The sequence below is a fragment of the Dasypus novemcinctus genome, chromosome 23 (assembly GCF_030445035.2).
Source record: "Dasypus novemcinctus isolate mDasNov1 chromosome 23, mDasNov1.1.hap2, whole genome shotgun sequence".
In the NCBI taxonomy this organism is placed as follows: Eukaryota; Metazoa; Chordata; class Mammalia; order Cingulata; family Dasypodidae; genus Dasypus; species Dasypus novemcinctus.
Genome location: NC_080695.1, coordinates 30,368,557 through 30,395,013, shown reverse-complemented (window position 1 = coordinate 30,395,013; position 26,457 = coordinate 30,368,557). Strand labels below are relative to the sequence as shown.

General features: G+C 51.6%; 1 protein-coding gene across 1 annotated transcript in view; it reads left to right on the top strand.

The window, feature by feature from the left end:
- Positions 1-601: 601 nt before the first annotated feature.
- SBK1 (SH3 domain binding kinase 1) overlaps positions 602-26,457 on the top strand; it is a 50,913-nt gene continuing 25,057 nt past the window's right edge. The window contains exon 1 of the mRNA XM_058286150.1: positions 602-1,398. The gene's annotated coding sequence lies outside the window, so the exon portion shown is untranslated. The remainder of the gene's footprint in view (positions 1,399-26,457) is intronic.

Below are 26,457 nucleotides of genomic sequence, written 5' to 3'. Positions count from 1 at the left end.
GTAGATACATGGAGGGATGTATCTGCCTCGTCTCCAGGTCCCACAAGGGCTGCTGTGGCTCCTCTGGGCCCCACAGGGAATTCAAACGTGGAGCTGGGCCCAGAGTAGGAGAGGGGGCTGCTTGTTAGGGAATGAGGGTCTCCCCTAACAAAGAGGCGATGGGTGGACATAGGCGTGGATGTGCCCCACGGATGCTGCCTGGAGCACAGAGCCCTGCCATTCCCAGGGTGCTGCCCAGAGCCACCCAGCCCCGTTCTCCCTCCCCGGCTCCCTGGCGGTGCAGGTGAAGGGTGTAGGTGGCCAGGGCACCCCGACCAAGATGCTGTCATGCCCAGAGCCCAAGACCCCCTGGGCCCCGAAGCTGGATGGAGATGCGGGCAGGAGGTGGCATCCGAGGAGGGTCCTGCTGAGGCCAGGCCAGGCTCAGGGAGGGTCTGGCATCGCGGTGCCGCCCTTCCTGCTGTCCCTTTGGCTGCCTGGCCTCCCGGGCCCCACCAGCCGCCCTCAGCTCTGGCAGGGAAGGAGTTAACCTCCGGGCTTTTCAGCGTGAAAGTGGAGCTATTAATACCCACGGCCAAGCTGAGCCGCCAGAGCAGCCACCGGAGTCGCAGGGAAGGGAGCCGACAGAGCCAGCCTCCAGTCGGAGCCGGGCCCGGCTCCCCGGGCCAGCACTGTGGCCGGGGGCAGCGCCAGCGCCGTGCCAGCCTTCCCCGGGGCTGGCCCACCTCTTCGCTTCAGGTCCAGCCTTCTGTTCCGGAGTCCACCCGGGCCTGCTGCCCCAGCAGGGGAGCACAAACTTTCTCAAGGAACCCGCTGCCACCGTCGTGCTGGCTGGCCGAGGAAGACAGGTGGCAGGACAGGTGGCTGGACAGGTGGACAGATGAGCAGGCTGCCTGCGAGCCTGTCCTCCCAGTCCTGCCCCTGACAAGCGGCCGCAGAGCGGGCAGCCGCGGGGCCTAGGGCTCCGCGCGGAGCAGGGAGAGGTCCTGCCGGACCTTTGTCCACCGGCCAGTCACCTTTGTGGCTGGGAGCTGCTGCCTGAGGCCCAGCGCTGCGGCCGGAGCCCTCTGTGGGTCAGGACAGGCATCCCCAACAGCCAGAGCCGCGGGCTCTTCCACCCACCGGGGCGACGGGTAACCTGAGCGAGAAGGCACAGGTGGCAAGCAGGCAGGCACGGGGCCCCGAGGCCGGCAGGCTGCTGACCCTGGAGCGCGCCGGCTCGGGGACCCCCGCCCAGGCTGGGGACAATGCCGCCGCCGCCAGCCACCCCTGCCCTGTCCTGGAGCTGCCCCCGGTCTGGCCCACGGGCTGCGGCGTGGGCGATGTGCCCGCCTTCTGCTTCGTCTGCTTCCACAGGGAGGAGGAGGAGGAGCTGCTGGAAGAGGTCCCGCTGCGGAGGTCAGTGCTCACGGTGGGCCGCGGGTGGGCGGCGGGAGGGCAGGGCGAGAGCACAGGCTCAGACCGGGCCCCCGGGCCTCAAGCCCCGCCGCGCCTCCCCGTCCACCCGAGCTGGCCGCCCCACTCTCTCCTGACGTCCCCCTTCCTGCGGCAGGCACTCAGGCCTCTCACCTGGTCACTATGACCTCCTCCCCGGCTCTCGGCTCCCATGTGGTCACGCCCCTCCCTGCTCGGAGCCCTCCAAGGCTCCCCGCTCCCAGAGCACGACGCTGGGCCAGACGTTCAAGGCTTGCACGCGCCAGGCCCACGCTTCCCACCTGGTCTTGCTCTGCTCCTCCGTAGTCACCCCCTGGAACTGGTCACGTCGGCCTCTGCCCACACTTCCCTTCCTCTGGCTCTCCTCCATCCAGGCCCAGCTGAAATGCCACCTCCTCCTCCAGGAAGCCCTCAGGGAAGGCCCTACCCTTTGCCCTGCCCCACCCTGAGCAGAGAGGTGACTTTTCCTTCCTGCCCTGTGCTGGCTCCTATTAGGTGTCGAGGCTTTGTTGAATCACTAAAAGTGAATGTGTGCCTATGTGTATGCTTGTGTGTGTGAGAGAGAGAGAGAAGAAGGAAGCTAGGAAGGAGGGACTGAAGGATGGAGGGAGGGAGAAAAGAAAGAGAGAATACAGATTTGTGTGGCTGTGTGGCTGTATCTGGGGGTGAGTGTGTGTGAGTGTGAGTTCTAGGCACCTATATGGGGGGAGGGATGGGGGGGTCACGCTCTAGGAACCATGGTTCTTTTTGCCAGCTCTGCCCACCCCCACCTGCAAGGAAAGCCTGGCTCCAGCCAAGTGCATTACCCAAACTGTGACCACAGGTTCCAGGAATGGATGGCAAACCTGCAGGGGAGACGGGTCACTTCTGCTATGGCCTGGCCCCCCCAAACTTCCTGAGACAGCACTGTCCTGTCAGGGAGAACGGCAGGCCCAGGCGGAGCCAGGGGCCCCCTCCAGGCCCCTGGCGGGAGGATGGGGTGGGGGCTCCTGCAGTCCTCCCTTCGTCTCTCTACTGGACCCTGGGCCATTTATTTCCCCAGCATGGGCCTCCACCTCCTCATCTGTGAAATGGGAGGATGCCCGGGCCATGGCTGTTGGCTTCTCATTGGACAGGCAGGGACCGAGCAGCGACAGAGGGTCAGGCTCTGCGGCGGGGGAGCGATGGGCTCTCACAGAGTCACAGCCTGCACAGAGAGAGGCGAGAAAGCGGATCCTTTCAGCACGGGATCGGATGGCGGCGGGCACGTGGGCTCAGGAAGTCAGGGAGACACTGCCCTCCTGGGCTGCAGGGGCCCACGGAGACCCCACCGCAAAGCACGTGTCCTCTTCCAGGTGGTGGAGAGAGTTGAGGAAAGGGCAGCACGGGCAGCGGGTGTGGCAGAAGCAAAGGCCCAGGGGCATGGAAAAGACATTGTCGTGGGGATGGTAGCGATGCGGCTGGCGAGGGCAGCGGGGCCTGATCACACAGGGCCGGGACGCTGAGCTGCAGGAGCCGGGGCGAGCCCCGGGAGGGTGAGCGGCACAGCAGAGGCCAGTCAGCAGCCTCCAGGGAGATGGGGGGCGGCAGTGCTCTTCCAACTCCAAAGCAATGGGTTTGGGCTATTTTCACAGGAGGAGCTCAAAATGCTTGTTAAATGAATGAATGAATGATCAAATGAATTAATATGGCATAGGAAGATAGGACAGCAGAATCATCTGCGTTTACTCTTTAAAAATGCACATTCCCAGGCCCACCTGGGACACTCTTCAGCCTCAGGTCTCGGAGGGGCCGGATGTGTGATATTAACCAGTTCTGCGGGTGAGAGACTCATCCAAACGGGCATTTGGGAAACTCCAAAATGAGATGGCACAAGCCTTAGAGTCTGACAGCCATGAGATCCTGCTCTCCTCCTTCTCCCCCTAGCTCTCTCCTCCAACTTTGGGGACCCTCCCCCCCCTGCCAGAGGATGCCCTTTTGCCTCCTTCCCTGTGCAGGGGCTCTATTTGGGAGCCAGTCTCCTTTCTAGCCAGAGGGCAATGGCCCTTTAAGGCCTGGGGAGGGGGCACTGCCACGCCGGGCAGAGACAGTGACCACAGGTGCCAGGTGGTGGAGCTAAAAATACCGAGTGATGTGGACGCCCAGGCTGCGGGAGCCGGGAAGGCTGGTTGGGGAAGGTGGGAGGGAAGGCTCTGGAGGAAGGGCAGTGGGGCAGTGAGGCGGGGTGGGGTCACCTTGGGGGCAGTGCCCCCCCCGCACCCGGGCTTGGCCCAGACCTGCAAGGCACCAGCACTCCCCCCTGAACAGCCTGCCGCTCTGTTAGCAGCAGCGGGGCATGCCAGTTCTGCTAGTTCTGCCTGACCCTTGGGGAGCCCTTTCTTCTCTTTGGGGCTTTGTAAAATGAAGGGGTGAGACTTTCCCAGGCACTTTCAGGGACAGAGAAGCAGTGACCGTGAGGGTAACCAGCTCACTCACTGGTGTGTTTAACAAACTTCCCCTGAGGCCTCCTGGGGACCAGATGCTGAGACTCTAGGGGTGAACAAGGCAGAAGCTCTTCCCTGGGGGAGCGCTCCTTCTAGCGAGGACAAGACGGGCACTCCCTTGAACAAAGACACGCCGTGCAGTGGGCCGTAGGAGAGGTGCGAGCGCCCAGCCCTCGGCTTCTGTTGTGGAATGATGCAAGAAACAGCCCTGGGAAGAACACATCTGCAATCGATGACAAATTGTCAACCAAAGTATCACCCCGCCACCTACATAGGGTGCTTTGATGCATTCATTAAGGTGAGACTAGCTGTTGCAACAACAAAAAAAAAACCTTGAAATCTCAGTGGCTTCACAAAGCAGAGGCTGATGCCCTACTTATGCAAAGTCTAGAGGCTGGTTCTGCTCCACACAGTCTTTCAGGGACCCAGGCCTCTCCCGTCTGGTGACGTTTGCCACCCCAGGCCTCAGAATCCACTGCTGGATCCTCGGCATCCAGCTGGCAGATGATAAAGAAAGGAGTGGAGATCAGGCATGAATATTTATTTTAGCAGTTGTATTGAAATCTACTCACACTCACGCATGACTTTTTACGGGCCAAAGCTGGAAGCTCTCTCCCTCACTGCTGCCCACATTCATTGGTCAGAACACCTAATTGCAAGAGAAGCTGGGAAACAGTCAGCCTGTGACACAGGGTGCTTGTAAAAATGCAATAATTTGGTGTACCTGAAAGCACTGGCACATCACAGGTGCCCAATGTATTCATTCACTCATTCAACAAATTTAACAGCATCCCTGATCTCATGGGGCTTATAGCCTAATGGGAGAGTCAAACACAAAACAAGGAAACAAACAAATAAATAAGATCATTTAAGTCCAAAAGCCACTGATAAGGAACTAGAGAGGGATGGTGGGGAAGGCACTGTCTGAGACCTAAAGAATGGGAAGGAGCTGGCCTTTGGGAGTAGGGGGCACATTCCAGGCAAAGGGAACAGCAAGTGCAAAGGACTGGAGGAGGCTAGAGTTCAAGGAAGTGTCAGGTCAGGTGGCTAGGGGGATGTCGGGTGAGGAGAGAGGGGCAGCGAAGGGCAGAGCACATGGGCTCTTTGGCCACGGCGAGGAGGCTGGGTTTTATTCTGGATATGACCAGGAAGCCTTTGGGGGCTTTTAAGTGGGGGGAATGATAGAGCCTGATTGGCACTTTAGACAATCCCTCGGTTTGCTCTGGGGCCTGTCGACGGCAGTCAGGCCAGAGCGGTTGTGGGAAACCAGCGTGGAGCTCACTGTGATGGACCAGGGGCCCGGACCAAGGCAGGGCACCAGAGGTGGGGGAGTAGATGCCTCCTAATCACCCTTCGGGGACAGAACCCACGGAATTTGCTGATGGGTTAGAGAAAGAAAGGAAGGATCTGGGGTTTCTCGGATGGATGTCTACCCTCTCCCCCGACCCATGCAACCTATTGTTGCGTAGATGATGGGGAGACTCAAGGGGAGGGGAGAGGTCTAGTGAGAAACTCAAGAACTCTACCATGGACATTCTGAATTTGAGCAGCCTGTGAAGACATCAAGGGGGGAGGTAGTAATAAGAGTCTGGGGCTCAAAGGAGGGGTTTCTTGGCTGGCACTAGAAATATGGGTATCCTCAGCACAAAGGTGGCATTTAAAGCCATCCACTGGATGAGATCATCCCAGTAAGAGGGAGGCTCCCGGATCGAGGCCCGAGGCCAAGGATCGAGGCCAACATTGAAGAGGCTTTATAGGGAAGCCAACTAGGGTGGCAGAGAAGAAACAGCTGGTGAAGTAGGAGGAAACCAGGGGCATGTGGAGTTACAGAACAAGAGAAGAGACCCTCAAGAAGGAGCAAGGGAGGGGCTACCGGGCTCAAAAGCTGCGCAACAGTCAAGGAAAACGAGAACAGTCCCAGCAACACAAAGTCACAGGGCAACTTGGAGAACAGTTCAGGACGGGGTGGAGGCAAAATCAGATTTCAGTGGAGAGCTCTGGTTAAAGATGGCAGATTGGACACTCATCGAACTCCTCTATCTCCTGAAACCGCCCTCAAAAGGACAGTGAATGGATTTTTCTAAGGTGTGTGTGTCAGTCATCTCTTGCCTCCAGAACACAAGACCACACACTCGGCGGTTTATAACAGGCCACGCTTGTCACCGTCTAGTTCTACAGGTCGGAAGTCCGAGGCCGCTCTCCCTGGGCTAAGATGGAAGTGCTGGCTGGGAGGCCTCCCTTCTGGAAGCTCTAGGGGAGAATCCACTTCCTTACCTTTTCCCGGCTTCCAGAGGTCACTGTGGCCGTCCTTGGCTCTTAGGCCCCTTCCTCCAGCAGGGTCTACCCCTCAGGCCCGGCTTCCGTCATCACAGGCCCTTTCTCCGACCGCAGCTGGGGAAAGGTCTCTGCTCTGAGTGATTTATGTGATTAGAGACTCTCCACGTCTCAAGGTCTTTAACCTTAATCGCATTTGCTAAGTGCCATTTGCCTTAGGAAGTCACTTATTCACAATTACCAGGCACCAGGCCGTGGGCATCGGCGTGGGGGGGGCATTAGTCTGCTATCCACAGTATGAATCAGCAAGAGCAAATAAACTGAAGGAGGAGGCACGAGCGACCACGTTTAGGACCTGCGGGGCAGACGCCGGCTGGCTAACTGAGCAGACCCACGGGGCAGACGCGGGCTCGCTAACTGAGCAGACCCAGAGTTGCTCTGCAGTGAACTCTAACCTGAGATCAGAAAAGCCAAGGGACAGCAAAACTTACCCCCCCAGACTGTCTCCCCACCCCCCACCCCACAAGGTGCTGGTCTTAATGGACTAAGTATCTCTGGAAATGGGAGGAAAGCTGGGGCTTAAAAATAAGCACAGGAGGATTGGCTTAAGAAGGGCCTAAGCCTCATATTTTCTTCCCCATTCAGCTCCTCTGGGCCGCTGCCCCTCCCCCACCGCGACAGAGCCCAGAGGGGACAGGACCGAGGGTCTCTGGACCCGGGAACCTGGGCACCCATAGGGGGGTCACTGTACCCAACGCAGAGATGAGGTGAACGTCACGGGATGACCGTGGGAAGACCCCGCCCACCCCCACCCGGAGCCCCCCGTCCAGTCTTGGCTCCCAGACGCGGGAGTCAGGTCTAAACTCTCCAGGCAATGCCCCCCCCGCCCCTCCCCCGCCCGAGTTTGTTCGCTTCCATCTCTGAATATATTCATGATGGGTATTTTGTTATCGCTGTTTTGTTTCCCGTCTCTTTGTTTCTTTTCGTTTTCTTCTTGCATAGTTTCTGTTTCCTCCGAATTGCTTTTCTGATTTTACTGGTTCTGTCTTTTATCGTACAGTCCAACTAGCTGAGAGTACACCTGTGTGTGGACAAAGGGATTTCCCAGTGAACCGCCCCCGGAATTCTCTGTATTAAGCCCCTGAATCCACAAGCCCTACTCCACACACACACACCCCCACCCCAGGGCTTCCCTTAGGCTTGCTTTAATACATTTTATTCTTATTGTTTTAAAATAGGGCATAGTTTACCTACAGAGAAATGCAAAAAGCTTACGTGCTCAATTTGCTGAGTTTTGACAATTGTATATACCTGTGTGTTTCATGCTGCCATCAAGATAAACATTTTCCATCTCCCTAGAAAGCTCCACCCCACTCAATGACCCACCCCAAACACACACAGAGGCAGCCGATTTCTATCAGCTTTTCAACTCTCTTCTAATGAGCGGATAGCCAGGGATCATCCACATTTGAGAAGAGCCTCTAAGACATGAGGCAGAACAAAGACAGGAAAACACAATTTAGAGGGAACCAAGAATATGCAGGGAAAAGAAAACTTAAAAACAAAACTATGGTTAATATATTCAGAGATTCAAAAAAATATACTGCAATCATGAAATAAAAACTAGATGCTATTTAAAAAACTCAACTTCAAATAAAACAAAACAAAAAACCTCTTGTAAATGAAGACATCACAGCAGAAAGACTTAATTTTAAAAAAATGTATGAGTTAGAAAAGGGTTGACGAACTCTAGCCCATAATACCTGTTTTTATAAATAAAGTATTATTGGAATGTAGCCATTCCCATTGGGTTATATGCTGCCTATCTGCTTTTCACTGCAACGGCAGATATGAGTAGTTCTGACAGAAGCCATGTGGCCCACAAAGCTTAAAATATTTACTATTGTTTCCAGGAAAAAAAATTGCTGCTCCCTGGGTTAGAAGATAAAGTTGAGTTAATTTCCCAAAAAGTAGAGCAAAAACGTAAACACACTTGTCAGTTCAGGTCCTCCAATAAAACAGATGCTGAGATGGAGTTAGGAGTGCAAGAAACTTGTTTTGTTCTCTTTTTTTTGCGAGGAGAGGGAGATAATGCATGGGGAAAATAAAGAAAGCGAAAGCAGCCTTGGACCAGGAGAGTCATCAAGCCATAATGCAGATGTGACACCTGCGAAAGAAAGAGGGAAGGAAATAGAACTGCGCAGGGAGCACCTCAGAATGCCATGCAGATGTAGTGAAGTCCCAGCCAGCACCGTGAGGAGCTCCCCATCAGAGGCTGCCCACCAGAAGAGCTCCACACGGGACGGAAAGGGTCAGGTCCCGTGTCTCTGCCGTGCTCAGTCATTGGCTGGGGCTGTCCAAGAAGTCGCTGGTCCTGCCTCCAAAACCAGCAGGTCTTGAAGGCACAGCCATTGCAGGCTGTCAGCTACCTGCACTCCTTGCAGATGAATAAGTTCTTTCTCAAAGAGGGAACCAAACAGGGTAACTCCATGGCTGCCACAATGTGGAAGGTAGAAAAGAAAAGGCCAGAACATTAGAGGGCTGGTCTAACACCTGAACAAAAGAGTTTAGAAAGAGAGAACAGAGAAAGTAGAGGAGAGCACACAGTCGATGAGACATTTCAAAAATTTACCAGAACTGAAGGATCTGGGTTTCCAAATTGTTGAGTGCACAGCCAAAAGATAAAAATAGAACCATATCAAAGCTAATCACCGGTAAATTTCAGAACACAGGGACAAGAAGAGAATTCTGGACGAGTCTATGAAGTTTCAAGAATCATAATGGCATCAGGCTTCTCAACAACAAAACCAGAAGACTATGTTTATAAAAGTATGAAAGAAGCTTATTTCCAGTCTAGAATTCTAACCCTAGCCAAACTATTAATAAAGTGACAGTAGAAAAAAGATATTTTCAGTTTTGCAAAGGCTCCAAAAATTTACCTCCCAAGCATCTTTTCCTCAGAAAGCTACTAGAAGATCTGTTTCACTAAAACAAGGGAGTAAACAAAAAAAGAGTAAGGCCTGGGGTCCAGGAAACAGAGGATCCAACACAAGAGAGAGGTGATGGGACTCTCCAGGATGATGGTGAAAGAGAATCCCAGGATGATGGTGAAGAGAAAGGGCAGCTTCTCTGGGCAGCAGGCCTGGAGGTCAGGCCGTACCCACCGGAATAAGTCAGGAGGTTCTAGAGGCAATTTCTTCAAGGAAATGAAATTGATAGAATGCCTAATGCATTTGTACTTTTTAAAAATAATAGCCTTATTGAGATACAACTCACATGCCATAAAAAGTCACCCTTTTAAAGCACACAATTAACTTCTGGGAAGACGGCAGACTAGAGAGACATGGGACTCTCTTCTCTCCCAGAAAAATAGCTAGAGGACAGGCTGAAACAGCCTGGAAAATGATTTTCTAGGGTTTAGAACACCAGGCGAATGCTGGACACCACCCAGAAGAGAAAGGGACAAAGAAGGGGAAGCGCAATGGCAAAACTGTGAGTTGAAACCAGCAGCTGCTACTGCCGGCACCCTCCCCCACACTAAAGACACTTTAGAATTCTCAGGCCTCTGAGCCGACTACGGACAAAGGGGAATCCAGGGATCCACTGCCCCCAGAAAAGGAGGGACACAGCCTAAGGCTGATGCAGCTTTTGACCCACAAACTTAGTCTACTGTGTCCCACTAGCCCTTCCAGGCCGGTGGGGGCCACACCATTATTTGCCTTGTGGAACTAAAGAGATCCGGCCCACCCAGTCTCTCTCTCTACTAACCAGGACTGATTGTTGAGGATGCAGAGGGGAGTGGAATTATTTCCTACCCAGGAAAAGGGACAGGGCTGCGAGAGAAGGCTGGAGAACTGCCTCTGAGAAAGTCTGAATTACAAGGCTGCTAGCCTCCAGGAAGAAACCTCTATCACATTGATCCCGTCTGGGTTGCAGTAAACACACTCCAAGCAAGCGTTTAACTGAGAGGGCTGTCCAAGCTCGCCATCTGCTGGCAGACCAAGGAAGTGTGTGTGAGAAAATTAAAAGTTTAAGGCTTTTTCCAGCCTTTATAACCTCCCTCCTCAAGACCTTAGGAAGCAGATCTACAACCCATTACTGGGTCCAGAGCACAGTTTTGAGCAACTAACAAGGGACAATCCTAAGGATCCAGATTCAACCAAGAATCAAAGAGCAGCACTAACACACAGCTTCCCTCCACTAAATCCCTATGAAAGACAGAGAAATTGAGCATTTGAGTAAACTACCATCCTAATCAGATGCCTAGACATCAGCAAAAAATTATGAGCCATACTAAGAAACTGAAAGACATGGCCCAAGAAAAGGAATGCATCAAAGCCCCAGAAGAGACGCAGAATTTGAGACAATTAATTAACGAGAAGCACACAAATTTCCTAAATCAAATTGAGTTGAAAAGCAATATGGTAAAGAGATAAATGACATCAAGAAGACATTGAGCATCAAAGAAGAATTTGAAATCCTGAATAGAAAAATAACAGAGCACATGGGAATGGAAGACACAACGGGTGAGATCAAAAACACATTAGAGGTGTACAACAGCAGACTCGAACTGAGAGAAAAAAGTGTAAGTGATACCTAAGACAGACAGTTGAAATTAAAGAGAGAAAAGAAAAGAAAGAGAAAAAAAAGGAAAAATTGGGGCAGGGGATCAGGATGTTGAAGGACAACATGAAATGCAACAACGTAGGTGTCATAGGAGTTCCAGAAGGAGAAGAGAAGGGAAAGGAGGCAGAAAGAGTATTTGAGGAAATAATAGCTGAAAATTTCCCAACTCTCACAAAAGAAATGAGCTTACATGTCTAAGAAGTACACCGTATCTCAATCAGAATAAATCCAAATAAACCTAATCCAAGACACATACTTGGATACATACATGTCAAATGTCAAAGATAAAGAGAAGATCCTGAGAGCAGCAAGGGAGAAGCAAAGCATCACATATAAGGGACACCCAGTAAGACTTAGCATGGATTTCTCATCAGAAATTATAGAGGCAAAAAGACAGTGGTGTAATAAAGTTAGGACACTGGAAGAGGAAAACTGCCAGCCAAGAATTCTTTATCCAGTAAAATTGTCCTTCAAATATGAAGGAAGTATAAAATATTCGCAAACAGAAACTTAGAGAGTTAGTAAACAAGAATACATCTTTGCAGGAAATAGTAAAGGAAGCCTTAAAGTCTGAAAGAAAAAAACAGCAGAGAGAGGCTTGGAGGAGAGTATAAAAGAAAGAACAGTAGAAAGGATAGCCAAAAAGAGTAAAAAGACAGAAGAAAATATGACATATGAAAACCAAAGAATAAAATGGTAGAAGTAAATAATGCATTTACAGTAATATCATTGAATCTGAATTGATTAAACTCTCCAATCAAAAGATTTAAGCTGAGACAATGGATTAAAAAAAAATGAGCCATCCATATGCTGCTTACAAGAGACTCACCTTAAACCCAGGGGATACCAACTGGCTGAAAGTGAAAGGCTGGAAAAGATATTCCATGCAAAAAGTAACCAAAAAAGAGCAGGGGTAGCTATACTAATATCAGACAAAACAGAATTTAAATGCAAATAAGTTATAAGAGACACAGAAAGCCATTATATAGTATAAAAGGGACAATCCACCAGGAAGATATAACAGTCATAAACATCTATGCACCTAATCAGGTGCCCCAAAATATGTGAGACAAACTCTAGCAAAACTGAAGGGAGAAATAGACATTTCTACAATCGTCACTGGAGACTTCAATACCTAACTCACATCATTAAATACAACAACTAGACAGAATATCAACAAGGAAACAGAACTTGAACAATATGATAAACAACTTAGACCTAACAAGACGTGTTCGGAACATTGCATCCAAACTCAGCGGGTTAGACCGTCTTCTCAAGTGCCCATGGAACTTTCTCCAGGATAGACCACATGTTAGGGCACCATGCAGCTCTCAATAAATATAAAAAGACTGATATTATACAAAGCACCTTCTCAGATCATAATGGAATGAAACTGGAAATCAATAATAGACAGGAAAAAGGTAAATTCACAAATGTGTGGAGGCTAAACAACGCACTCCTAAATAATCACTGCGTCAAAGAAGAAATTGGAAGTGAAATCAGTAAATATATTGAGACAAATGAAAATGAGAACACAGCTTATCAAAACTTGTGGGATATAGTGAAGGCAGTCTTGAGAGGGAAATTTATAGCCCTAAACGCCTATATTAAAAAAGAAGAAAGAACTAAACTCAAAGATTTAACTGAACAACTAGAGAAACTAGAAAAAGAACAGCAAACCAATCCCAAAGCAAGAAGAAGGAAAGAAATAATAAAGATTAGAGCAGAAATAAATGAAATCGAAAACAAAACGAAACAATATAGAAAATCAACAAAACCAAAATGTAGTTCTTTGAGAAAATCAATAAAATAGACAAACCCCTAGCTAGACTAATAAAGAAAAAAAGAGAGAAGATGCAAATAAATACAATTAGAGATGAAAGGGGGGGTAGTTATGATTGACCTTACAGAAATAAAAAGGATCATAAGAGGATATTATGAGAAACTGTATGCCAACAAACTAGACAACCTAGATGAAATGGACAAATTCTTAGAAATGCACAAACAGGGAAGCGGCTGTGGCTTAATCATTAGGCTCCCGTCTACCATGTGGGAGGCCCTGGGTTCGCGTCCCAGGGCCTCCTTGTGAAAGCAGGCTCACCCGCATGCTGCGGAGGGCGGCTGGTCCGGGTGCCACGGTGTGCCGCTGGCCCACAAGCACACGGAGAGCCGACTCAGCAAGGTGACACAACAAAAAGGGAGACAAGCAAAAATGCAGAAGAATGTACAGCAAGCAAGCCGCAAGAGCGGGTGGGAATAATTAAATAAAAATTTTAAAAACCTACAGACACAGAAGAACGCACAGCAAATGGACACAGAAAGGAGACAGCAAGCAAAAAAGCGACAAAGGGGTGGGGATAAAAAAATTATTAAAAAAAAAAGAAAGAAAGGCACAAACAACTACACCAACACTACGAGAAATATAAAAACTTAACAAACCAATCACACATAAAGAGATTAAACACATCATCAAAAATCTCCCAACAAAGCAAAGTTCAGGACCAGATAACTTCACAGGTAAATTCTACCAAGCATTTCAAAAAGAACTAACACCAATCCTGCTAAAGTCTTCCAAAAAATTGAAGAGGAGGAAAAATTACCTAACACATTTTATGAAGCCAGTATCACCCTAATACCAAAGCCAGGTAAAGATACTACAAGAAAAGAGAATTACAGACCAGTCTCTCTAATGAACATAGATGCAAAAATTCTCAACAAAATACTTGCAAATTGAATCCAACAGCATATCAAAAGACTTATACATCACGACCAAGTGGGATTTATTCCTGGTACGCAAGCCTGGTTCAGCATAAGAAAATCAATCAATGTAATACAACACATTAACAAATTGAAGGACAAACACCACATGATCATCTCAATCGATGCAGAAAAGGCATTCCACAAAATCCAGCATCCTTTCTTGATAAAAACATTTCAAAAGATAGGAATAGAAGGAAAATTCCTCAATATGGTAAAAGGCATATATGAAAAACCCACAGCCAACATCGTACTCAATGGGGAAAGGTTAAAAGCTTTCCCTCTAAGATCAGGAACAAAACAAGGATGCTCACTGTCACCATTGTTATTCAATATTGTCCTAGAAGTTCTAGTAAGAGCAATTAGACAAGAACAAAAAAATTAAAAGCATTCAAATAGGAAAAGAGGAAGTGAAACTCTCACTATTTGCTTATTACATGATCCTATATTTAGAAAATTCTGAAATGTCTACAGCAAAGCTACTTGAGCTAATAAATGAGTTCAGCAAAGTGGCAGAACACAAGATCAACACACAAAAATCAGTACACTAGTACTAAACAATCTGAGGAGGAAATCGGGGGGAAATCCCATTTACAATAGCAACAAAAAGACTCAAATACTTAGGAATCAATTTAACCAAAGAAGTACAGAACCTGGGAAGTGGATGTGGCAAAAAGACTCAAATACTTAGGAATCAATTTAACCAAAGAAGTACAGAACCTGGGAAGTGGATGTGACTCAAGTGATAGAGCTTCCACCTACCATATGGGAGGACCTGGGTTCGATCCCTGGGGCCTCCTGGTGAAAGAGAAGAAGAGAAAGCGTGCCTGCACGGCGAGCCAGTGCCCACGCGAGTGCCCACACAAGCGCTCGCGTGGTGAGCCAGTGCCTGCGCACGTGAGTCACACAGCGAGATGATGATACATCAAAAGAGAGACAAAGGGAGAGTCAAGGTGAAGTACAGCAGAGACCAGGAACTGAGGTGGCGCAATTGACAGGGAACCTCTCTCCCCATCAGAGGTCTCCAGGATCGAATCTTGGTGAATCCTAGAGAAAAGAAAATGAGAAATGAAGACAACACAGACAACAAAAACAGCAGGCTGGGAGGATGGGAAGGGAGGAAAATAAATAAATAAATCTTTTTTTTTAAAAAAAGTATAGGACCTATATGCAGAAAATGACAAAACAATGCTAAAAGAAATCAATGGAGATCTAAACAAAAGGAAAGACATTTTGTGTTCATGGATTGGAAGACTAAACATTGTGAAGATGTCAAACCTATCCAAAGGGATTTATTGATTCAATGCAATGCTAATCAAAATTCCAACAGCTTCTTTACAGAATTAGAAAAGACAATTACCAAATTCATCTGGAAGGGAAAGTGCACCCAAATAGCCATAAGCATTCTAGAAAAGAACAACTTGGGAGGAATTTCACTGCCTTACTTTGAAACATATTACAAAGCTACAGCAGTCAAAACAGCATAGTACTGGCATAAAGAGAGACACACTGATCAGTGGAACAGAATTGAGAACCCAGAAATAAACCCTCACTTCTACAGTCAACTGGTTTTTGACCAACCTACCAAGACCATGTTAACGGGACAAAACAGTCTCTTCAACAAATGGTGCTGGGAGAACTAGATATATATAACCAAAAGAATGAAAGAGAACCCCTATCTCACTCCCTGTACAAGAATCAACTCAAAATGGATCGAAAACCTAAATATAAAAGCCTGGACCATAAAACTACTAGAAGAAAATGTAGGGAAACATCTTAAAGATCTTGTGGTAGGAGTAGTTTCTTGGAACTTATACCCAAAGCATGCACAAGAAAAGAAAAAATAGGTGAATGGTACCTCCTCAAAATTAAACACTTTTGCACCTCACAGGACTTTGTCAAAACGGTGAAAAGGCAGCAGACTCAATGGGAGAAAATATTTGGAAATCACATGTCCAATAAGGATTTAATATCCATGATATATAAAGAGATGTTGCAACTCAACAATAAAAAACACAACCCGATGAAAAAATGGGTAAAGGACTTGAATAGACATTTGTCTAAAGAATAAATAAAAAATGGCAAAAAAAAAAAACACCACATGAGAAAATGTTCAACATCACTAATGATTAGGGAAATGCAAATCAAAACTATAATGAGATATCATTCCACATCTATCAGAATGGCCACTACTGACAGACAGAACTACCAGAGCTGGAGAAGATGTGGAGAGATAGGAGCACTTATTCACTGTTGGTGGGAATGCAAAATGGCACAGCCACTGTGGAGGACTGTTTGGCAGTTCCTAAAGAAGTGGAATATACATTTGCCATGTGACCCTGCAATGACACTACTAGGTATAAAGTGTACAATTCATTGTTTTTTTTTTGTTATTCACAGAGTTGCTGTGTGTATTTGAATCTTTTGAGAGATTCACACAACTGAGAGAGAATGTGCAGTTGAATTAGGCATGAGCACATAGAAAACCAAGCACCCTCCTTGCCAAAAAAGTTATCAAACCCAGGAGAACAAAACTTTTGTGCAGATAAGGGAAAGGAATCATAGTATAACACACAGAGCTGTAAATAATGTTTCCACAATACGTAAACACTACTGAGCTCACCAATGCCGAGATGCACCTGTATTGGAAGGGTGGGGGGCAGGAGGAGAGGGTAGGAGAGGAAGCTGATGGAAGGCAGCTAAAAACAACTGTCATCTTCCAGAATCAGAAGTTGATAAATAATGCCTAAAACCGAAAAAGAAGCAATGTAGGCGTGTTTTGTAGGAGACACGGGGGTAAAAATGACGACTACTAATCAGCTAAAGAAGTTGAAATGGTTTATTTCTGAGAAGTGGAAAATGGGGTGAGGGCTGCCTATGTTTATTGCTTCTAAACTATGGGCATGCTTACCTTGAACAAAAATTAAAACTTTATTTTAAAGAGGAAAGTGAAGACCATCATAAGAACAAACAGCTACTGGGAGGTGACAGAACAGAGGATAATGAAGAAGTCTGTGCAGGAGACGGAAGATTTGGGTGGAGATATGGGGCCAAGGAGGAGGCCAGAGCTTGGGTGCCCAGTGGGATGCTCCTGGAGAAGGAGGCGAGGCTGACGGAGCTGGGGAGAGCGGCAAGTCCAGAAAACGCAAGTTTCCTGCCAACGGGGAGGGTGGGGTATTGGCCTCCCCAGGAGAAGGGGCTTCCCCCACGGCAGCAGCTGGAAGGAAGTCGAGGAGGAGCGGGGAGCTGGGTGGGCTCATGGTTTGATGCAGGCGAGCACCGGATCCATCTGTCATCTCGGTGAAGTGGAAGTCAGGGTTCAGGAGGGAGGAGAGGTGGGAAAAGAGCCCTCCAAGACCCTGTCGCTAAGAGTGGGGTCCACCGACCGGAGCGTTGGCACCACCTAGGAGCTGGTTAGACGCGCAGCGCCTCAGGCCCCACCGAGAGGCCTAGGAGAGTCAGGGCAGAGCCAGACTCGAGCAGCGCGGCTCAGAAAGAGGCGGGGAGCTCCTGGGAGACGGCGGGGCGGGGGGCGGCGAGGGGGGCCCCGACGAGACTCGCCGCCGTGAGTTAAAGGCGCACACCCGCCTGGTGCGTGGCTTTCCCGAGCAGCGCCGGCGGACGCCGGCGCCTTGCCAGGCAGGCACCGCACCGGGAGGTGGCACAGGAGTCGGGGGCCCCCAGGGCAGCGGCTGTGGTGGTCTGCAGAGCCCAAGCAGGACGAGGCGGGTGGTCCTGGCAGAAGGGGACTGACGAAGAGTGAGCAAGTGACGGGGGTAGTGGACTGGCAGTCCCAACGAGTACCAGGGCAAGTGACGAGGGGGACGGGGTGAGGGGAGCGGAGAGGAGGGTGGCCGGGGCCTCAGAGGGCCCGCGGGGTGCCCGGAGGGTGGCGCTGACGGAGGAAGTCAGGGAACCGAGAGGCCGCCGCAGGCTAGGGGACTCCAACGCCCGAGATCAACCCTGCCCTCCTCTCTGAGGCTCGTACCCCGCAATCGACGATGGCGAGAGAAGGGGCTCTGGCCCATCGTCGCTCCGGGGCGTGCCCTGGGCCCGGGGGGATTTGAAAGCTCTCCAGATGCTAATGAGCAACAGCGAGTGAGAACCCCGGGTGTAGACAAAGGGACCCAGGCTATGACAGAGAAACTGACAGGCATAGAGGGAGCCCGAGACAAAGGCACCAGCCGCGTAGAGAGATAGTAAACAGGTGTGAAGGGTGTGTGTGTGTGAGTGTGTGTGTGTGAGAGAGAGAGACAAAGAGCGCGCGCGCGCGGCGGTCCGGGGTCCCGCTCTCCTGCGCGGTCCTGTCGCAGACTGGCCACTAGAGGGAGCGCTGCGCCCACACATGCAGGGACCGGTCCAGCCCGCACCTGGTTCTGCGGCTTTGGCCTCTTTTTCTGATCGTTTCTGTTCAAAGTGCAGATTTTGCAGCCACTCATCCCTGGGTTCCACTCCAGGTCCGACCACTTACCGCCGTGTGACCGTGGCCAGATAACCCAGCAGCTCCGTGCCCCAGACAGTCCGTCAGGGGCACAGCGACAGGCAGCTTCGACCTCCTAAGGTTGCTCTGGCCGAGGTCCCCCCGAGAAGCGCAGCACCTCAGAGGGGAACGGCAACCCCGACGTGAGGGTGGAGGGGGTCTGGCCACGGCCTCTGTCTGTCTGCTTCTCCCGCAGCCCCTGGGCCCGGCTCTGTCCAGGCAGGATTCAGGGAGAGGTGGAGGTTGACTTCTGGGGCTGGGGGAGAGCGCGAGCTTGCGGGGAGCGGGGACCCACGGGACAGGGAAAGAGAACTTCAGGGGCCCGTCGTGCTCAGTCTTGCTGGTTCTCTTGTCTGGGAGCAAACCTGCCCTGGGCTCTTTCCTGGCCCTGGTCTCTCCTCTGGCCCTCAAGTCTCCTCCAGCTCCAGCGAGCCTTGCCTGGCAATCACAGCATCCCCGGAGCCGCACCTTCCCAGCCAGTCTCCCAACCCTCCCTCACCGCAGCCCCTGCCGCAGACCAGCCAGGAGCTCGTTGCTGCTCTCTGTCCTCTGGTCCTAGCAGGCCAGGGCCCCCTGATGGCCATGTCCCCGGGTTTGCAGCCAGCAGGGCTCAGAGACCCTAGGTTTGGAGGTGGCTGTGGACAGAGCACCAGAGGAGAAGCCCCTCTGTCCTCCATTTTAGAAACAATTTGCCAATGATTTAAAAATCAGAGTAGGGAAGTGGACTTGGCCCAGTGGTTAGGGTGTCCGTCTACCACATGGGAGGTCCACGGTTCAAACCTGAGGCCTCCTTGACCCGTGTGCAGCTGGCCCATACACAGGGCTGATGCGCACAAGGAGTGCCATACCACTCAGGGGTGTCCCCTGCGCAGGAGAATCCCACGTGCAAGGAGTGCACCCCGTAAGGAGAGCTGCCCAGTGTGAAAGAAAAAGTGCAGCCTGCCCAGAAATGGCGCCACACACAAGGAGAGCTGACACAACAAGATGACGCAACAAAAAGAAACACAGATTCCTGTGCCACTGACAACAACAGAGGCGGACAAAGAACACGCAGCAACTAGACACAGAGAACAGACAACTGGGGCGGGGGGAGAGAAATAAATAAATAAATCGTTAAAAAAAATAAAAAATGAAGCTGAGCCCACCTTCCCCCCTATAGCAGCAGTGGGCCACAGAGGGGAGGCGGCCCACCCAGAGGGACTGAGGTCTCCAGGTCACCACTGTCCCTGCATGGCCACACCACCCATTCACACTAACTGCCTGGCTATGGGCTTGAGGGGAGCTCCGTGCTCCCTTCCACACTGCCACTGGTCCAAGGCAGGAAATGCAATGCTTGAGGGGTGGGGAGAACCCCAGAATGGACAGCAGAACCCTCAGGGACAAAGGCATCCTGGAGGCCAGCCTGGAGGAGAGCTGCTCCACAGTAGAGGGAACTCCATGGTTCAGGAGCCCAGGGCAAAAACCCAGGGGCCTGACTCCTCGCAGCCTCTCAGCCCCTGTTATCCCGTCTTCCAGCAGATCCTGCTGGCTGTGCATCCCAAGAGATCCAGGATCCGGCCCTTCCCACCACCTCCACTCCTACTGCCCTAGTCCAAGCCATTGTCTTCTCTCCCTGGCCTGGCTCAGGAGCCTTCTCACTAGTCTCCCTGTTTCCACACGGTCTATTCTCCACATGGCAGCCAGAGCCTGTTAAAACATACCCACCCTTCCTCGGCTCAAAACCCTCCAATGGCTCCTACCAGAGGCCTGCGAATGGCCACAAGGCCCTGCGAGAACTGTCCCCCCCCCCATTATCTCTCTGTCCTCATGTCCTCCCATGCTCCCCCAGCCAGACCAACCTCCTTATTCTTCCTCAACATCCCAAGCACACTCCAGCCTCAGGGCCTTTGCACTGGCTGTTCCCTTGCCTGAACCCGCTCTTGTCCCCCGTATCTGCATGGCTTCCTCCCTCGCCTACTTCAAGTCTCTGCTCACATGTCACCTTCTCCATGACACCCCATCTGAACTCGCAACCCCTCACGCGACATACCCCCGGCCCCTTCCCTACTTTTTCTTCCATCACACAAAACCCTGGAAAAATGCAGTCATTTGTTTCTTTATCCTATCGGATGTTTTCTCCCATCACCAGGATGGAGGCTCCCTGAAGGCAGGGATTTTTCTGTTTATTGAGAACAGGGCTTGGCACACAGCAGGCGCTTGATAAATACTATAATTGGATGGATGGATGGATGGATGGATGGATGGAAGACAAATGTGTACAGTGAAGGGAATGACAGTACCAAGAGTGCAGGTGGCTGTGAGAGGCCAGTCAGACCAGGTGTGTGGTGCAGAGCCGGCTTTGTGGGCATGAGAGCAGCACATCCACACAGCCCCGCGCTCCCAAAGGCCCAGCGCTTGGGCTTGGGGCTCTGTGGCCGCCATCTTGAAACCCTCGACACTGCTGTCTTTGAATGTGTAAAGTGGTGGGACCGTGGAGCCTGCTGCCAGAGCTGAGGGCCTGCCTCGCCCTGGTGTGGTCATACCTCCTCTGGGCAGCCTCAGCCACCAGCTCCCCCCACCCATCCAGCCCCTACTGCTGCCCTCTGCCCCCAGCAGGGGTCCGAGCCCAGGAAGGACTGGGGCCCTGTGTGCAGTGGGTGACCCTGGGCTCTTACGGGGGTCTGCAGCCACCCTGCGAGTATCCCCGTGTCCAAGGGAGTGCCTCATTCACTACCAAATGAAAAACGCCAGGACTCGTTGAAAGAGAACGATGGCAGAAGAAAGGAAGAAGTTAATTTCCCGCTTTTTGAACAAGAGGTCCCCCATTTTCATTTTGCCCTGGGCACCCCACATTCTGGCACAGCCCTGGTGTCCACAAGAGCTGCTGCTGGGGGCCTCAGATTAGAACAGAGGCCCGGTGGGAGAAGGCCTCGGGGCTCGAGGGCGGGGTCCCTGTGGCCCTGCCTCCCGCGCTGTGGGCAGCAGGCTGAGGGCCAGCCAAGGTGAGCGCCTTCCTCCCTGGCCTCGGCGGACCCCACCGCGAACCTGGCCAGGCAGCTTCCCGTCCTGAGGGGACAGTGGGCGCGGCCAGGCTCTGCGAACTTGAACCTGACAGGAGGCGTGGGGGGCGGGGGTCCTGGTTCCCAGCCCTTCACAGGGATGTGGCGACCCCGCGTCAGGACTCGACTCCTGCCCCGCAACGTTCCCAGGGGGCCCCGGCTTTAACCCCCGCCTCGGTGGGCCTTTCAGGCGTTGATATCGTCCATGGGCCTGGGTGGCTGCGGCTCCTGCTGGTCACTGCAGACAGACCCTGGGGTGGCGGCGCGCACACCTGGGGACTCCCGGGAGGGGCCGGGCCTCTTTCCCCTCCCCCTCCAGCTAGTTAAGCCCCCGTCTCTCCTCCAGCCACTAGAATTCAGCCATTCTCCGGGATCCACTTAATTAGCCAAGCTCATTAACACCCACGAGGCTTCTCCTCCCCACCTAATTAACTGACTTAATTAGGGCTTGCAGGCCCGGCTCCACCCAGCCCCCTCCCGGCTCCTACCCCTGCCGCCTCCTCCAGGCCACTGGCTCGGCTGATCCTCCACCAGACCGGGACTGGGGAGCGGGCCGCCAACACCCAGGCCTCCACCCTGTGCTCGCCACCCCCACCCCCAGTGCAGGACACCAGGGTGGTGCCCAGCCCCCCACCCCCACCCGGCCGGAGCTCTCTGCAGCAGCCCACGTGCGGGAAGGGAATGCGAATAAAAGGGCAGGGGAAGAGGAGGAAGATGGAAATGAGACAGAATGGAATGAGGAATGAGGGAGGGGCCTGGGCGGTGCACAGCCCCTGGAGTCTGTCTGCTTCGAGTCCTGGCCAGTGTGTAAACGCCAGCAAATTCCCTAACCTCTCCGTGCCTCAGTCTCCCCATTTGTAAAATAGGGCTAACGATAGCACCCGCCTCCTAGGTTGTTGTGAGGTTTAAGTGAGTTAAAGTGTGTAAAATGTTTGGATCCTGGCCTGGCACAAACTGTGTGCTGGTTACGTAAGTGGGGAGCAGATGTAGCTTAGTGGGTAAGCACCTGTTTCCCATGTACAAGGTCCTGCGTTCAATCTCCAGGACCTCCTAAACATTTTCTTAATAAATAAAATAAAATAAAAAAGTGTGTGGGGATGAACAGAGGCTTCCCTAGGGTAAGGGACAGCCAGAGGGTGCCCGTCCCCAGTGGCCAGGGGACTAAGCTGGAACTGCACTGAAGGCTGCCACCCGGGAAGGGCCTTTGACCTGGAACAGACAGACAAGAGGGACTCTGGACAGGGTGGCCGGTCCCTCCTCCAGGCAGTGGAAGAGGCTGAGCTCGTTAGCTCAGGACCTCTGCTCTCCGGGCCTTGGTTCCCTTACCGGGGGCAGGCCCTAGCCTTATGACGTACCTGGCACACCTTTGGTGTCTAGAGACTCATCCCTGAGAAGGGAGCTGCTCAGAAAGGGTTTGGAGGGAGTTGCTCCATTCCAAGTCTGGTCATTCGCCGCAAACACTCTCAGTTTCCCGCCCCTGTCTCCTTGGACCCCCTCCCAAACTGGGCCTGTCAGTGTCTTCGTCTGTTTCCCTGAGGGCCTCTTCTGGTGTATAAATACTCCAGCTGCTTTGCCATCGGGTGGGTAACGCTGAATCGTCTCCGAAGGTTTCCCAGTGGGGCTCCCCTCGAGCTGCCCATAGCAATAGGTAGCTTGCCTGACCACCCACCCATCGGCTGCCTTCTTCTCTCGCTTTCCCACTCTCCTCCCCAGGTGTCCTGGGATCACCCACCAAATAAACGGTTTGGTCTTGAATCTCAATGTCTCCTTCTGGGAAACCCACACTAGCACGCGGTTAAAGCAGGACTCCTAGGGATGTGTACTTCCCGATGTGTACACCTCGGGGGGCGGCCTCAGCGACCCCACATGCTCGCCCTACGCAGGCATTCTGGACCAAGCTGGCAGTCTGTGTGGGTGGGAGGTGGTCCAGGGAAGCCAAACATACTGTTCATTCCTAGCGATTCTCAGAATGTGGCGGGTGAAGGAATTTTAGATAGTTCTTGGACCGGACTTAAAAAAACACAATATCAGAGTGAAAAAGTCCTTTTCTTTTCCCCCTAAGACATTTACAAAACACCTCCACTGAATGATTTTTGTTTTGAAAAAGAAAGAAAATATAGAAAAGTGTAAACCTGTGCATATCCACAGCTGGAATCAACGTTAACATTTCATCACAGTTGTATCAGATATTTTTAATTAAAAAAGAAAAACAACACGGCAAATCAAGATGAACCCTCGTTAGTCCCTTCGCCCAGTCTCATTTCCTGGATTCCATTCCTAAGGGCAGCCAACCCCCCTCGTGACCGGGGTGACATTCCTTTAATGGCAGTTGCCATTCTTTCAGCTGCAAGGAACAGAATTCCCAACTCCAAGTCGCTTCAAGTACAACTCTGTCGCCCTGCAGTATCCTAAAGAAACAGGTTCTTTCCTTCCTCTGCAATGCCAGCCCCATGGACAGTGTGGCACATACAGTGGACGTACAGTGGCATCCTGCTGGCCCCGATCACAGAGCTGTAGTTCGTGTGTTGGGGTGGGGGTGGGGCTCGCCAGCACTTGCTGGAACGCTGTGTTTCTCACTTCAGAATACAGTCTCCAAAAAGGCATGGAGAGATTCCAAGCTCCACTGCCTCCAGCTGCTGCACATCCTGGGTGCTGCGCGGTCTTCTCTCTGATCCAGTTTTCTGATCCGTCTTGGGTCAGGGTAGACCTCTTGGTTTTCCTTCCCAGCCATCACTTGACCTGTGTCTCCCAGTCAGCAGCTTCCGTGCTTTTGTCCCAAATACTATTACCTTCAGCATCCTAAACCTGGTCGGTCCTCTGAGCTACCCAGGGACCAATGCCACCAGGGTCCCTGATCATGCTGTCCGAGCAGGTCACCAGCTCCAATGTCTGGGGCATGCTGGGAGCCACCCTGGGGGAGGGAGTTCCTCCTGTACAAGACCCTTGTGTGATGCAGACCAACGAGGCCGGAAGCACCTCCTCTCTCTGCTTGCTGGGGACCCAAGCAACAAGGAGCCATCATCCCGAACACAGTGGAGAAATCCCCAAAAGTCATCATTCCCCCCAGCATGGAGACTACCAATGAGGCTGAGACAGCATCTTAACAGGTCACTTAGAGCACAGTTAGCAGAGTGACCCATATGCGGGCAGTTTGTCATTCTGGTGTGTTGAACCTAGAGGATGGGAACAGACTCTACTACAAATCCTTTCTCCCTCCCCCAGCAGGAGCCAAAACTTTTGACACACGGTGACAATAAACTGCAGCCAAAGGGCAGCATGGTAATCAGAAGTCCCTGGGGTTCCTGGGCTCACGGTGCTTCCTTGTGCCTGGAGCAGACACTAACTGCCCCAAGCAGGAAGACCTGCCTGCACTGGAAGGGTTGTAGGCTCCCGGCAGATCTCTGTCCCCAAGGTTTTCCGATGAGCCTGTCATCTGGGGCTGTGTCACTATGGAAATCATGGCCAAGTTTTGTTTGGGTTCTGCCATCCGAAGCCCACCCATTAAGACCCTCCCTGGGAAGCCGGCCTTGCTGTGGCTACAAACCTTTGAGCTGTGAGTAGGTGTCAAGGGGGAAAAAAAGAAAAGCAAACTGTAGCAGTACAAAACAGCCTCTTTCATTCTTTCTTCAGATAGGTTGTGTTGGCTCGAGTTCTCTGAGAAGCAGGCCAAGATGGGTGAGATAGGCCGGTGATGTACTGGGGAAATGCCTGGGCAGGGTATGTAGGGAAAGACCCAGAGGAGGCTGGGAGAGCCTTCAGCCTGCAACAGAGCTAACACACGGAAGAGAGAAAGGAAAGGGAGGTGGGGCAGGGCAAGCCATCAAGTCTCCGACTGCAGTGCAGTATTGAGAAAGTTTGGCAAAGCCGGCACGGAGGCCTTGATCCAAAATTGTCCATCAGAGAAGCCGCGCGTCTCCTAGGAACAGGCGTGCCTGAGCAGCTCTGCTGTGCTCCGCAGCTGGCTGGGCGCAGCTGGCGGGAAGGCGGGTGAGCCATCCATACACAGCTGCTGCCCTGGTCAGCGACTGTCCCTGAGGTCACAGAGCTGAGTGGGCATTTCCTAGCTGCTGCATTCCACTCCTCGTGCTGCACAGCTTCTCCGTGGGTCCACACCCTCAGCTATCACCTTGGCAAGTTTTGATGGGTTACCTGATGGTGGGACCCAACCTTTCAGTCCTTAGATTCCATCCTTCTCAGGCTGGGATTGCTGTACCTGTGCATTCACATCGGCAGTGGGGCACTCCGGTGGCTCCACGGATGTATTTCTCCCTGATCCCACTGGTGAAATCAGCCCTGCCTCCTTTGATTGATCAGGGCCAGTTACCCCTGCCAGGATGGTGACTCCTCTTCTTGCCAGCTAGTTCCAGGACGCATGGAGTTCAAAAGGCCCTAGCAGCAGTTTAGCTTAAATTTTAATGAGACCCCCTTGCTGTGTCCCCTGCCAAGAGGGTGCTCTCTTTGGGAACAAGGTCTTCCCACCCTGCAGTGCTCAGGGTGGGGAATTTAATTCCCCACAAGGCATTTTGGCAAACATTTCCTAATTGCATTGTGGAGAATCAAATTCCCCAGCTGGGGGATCAGGGAAGGCTGCTTGTAGAAGGTGGCATTGAACTGGGTTAACCTTGATAGACATGGCTGGGAGCATTTCACAGCCCCATTCAACTGCTGTCGCTCTACAGGCCGCTCTCCAGTTTCTTATGTAAAAAATAGGAAAATGCTCTTTAAAGCCCAATGTTCTGGGAGAGATGCAAGAAAACACTCCCACCCCCTTCTTCCCCCCTCTGTCTGCCAAATAACACAGATCCCTCCGTTAGTTTGTCTTGGGCACTAGGGCCTTACTTAGAGAGGATTAAGCAAAGCTAGGAGGAGCAGGTGTAGCTCAAGTGGTTGAGTGCCTGCTTCCTACGTACCAGGTCCCAGGTTCAGTCCTGGTACCTCCTAAAAAACAAACAAATGAAAAAACCAACACTCACTGGGGAGCAGATGTAGCTCAGTGGTTGAGTGCCTGCTTCCCATGTAAGAGGTCCAGGGTTCAATCCTTGCTGGTACAACTAAAAAAAATTTTTTAAATCAAGACTAGGGTGAAATTTGAAACTCCGGTACATTGGTCAGACAAGGAGGGGTGGCAGAGGGAGAGAGGGAGGGTAGACACAGAGGAGGTGTCGAGGATAACTTGTTTGGAAAACAAAGAAGAGGGGAATAGTGCTGTAGCCAGAGGGAACAGAATGTGCAAAGGCACAGAGGTGAGAAAGCAAATGTTCTAGGAGCAGCAGCTGAGGCGGGGGCTGAATGGGGAAGAGGTGGCCCAAGTAGGAGAAAGGTAGGCTCCCAGTGCTAAGACCTTTGATTGCCTTGATCAGGAGGAAGATTTTGCCCTAGAGGTCAC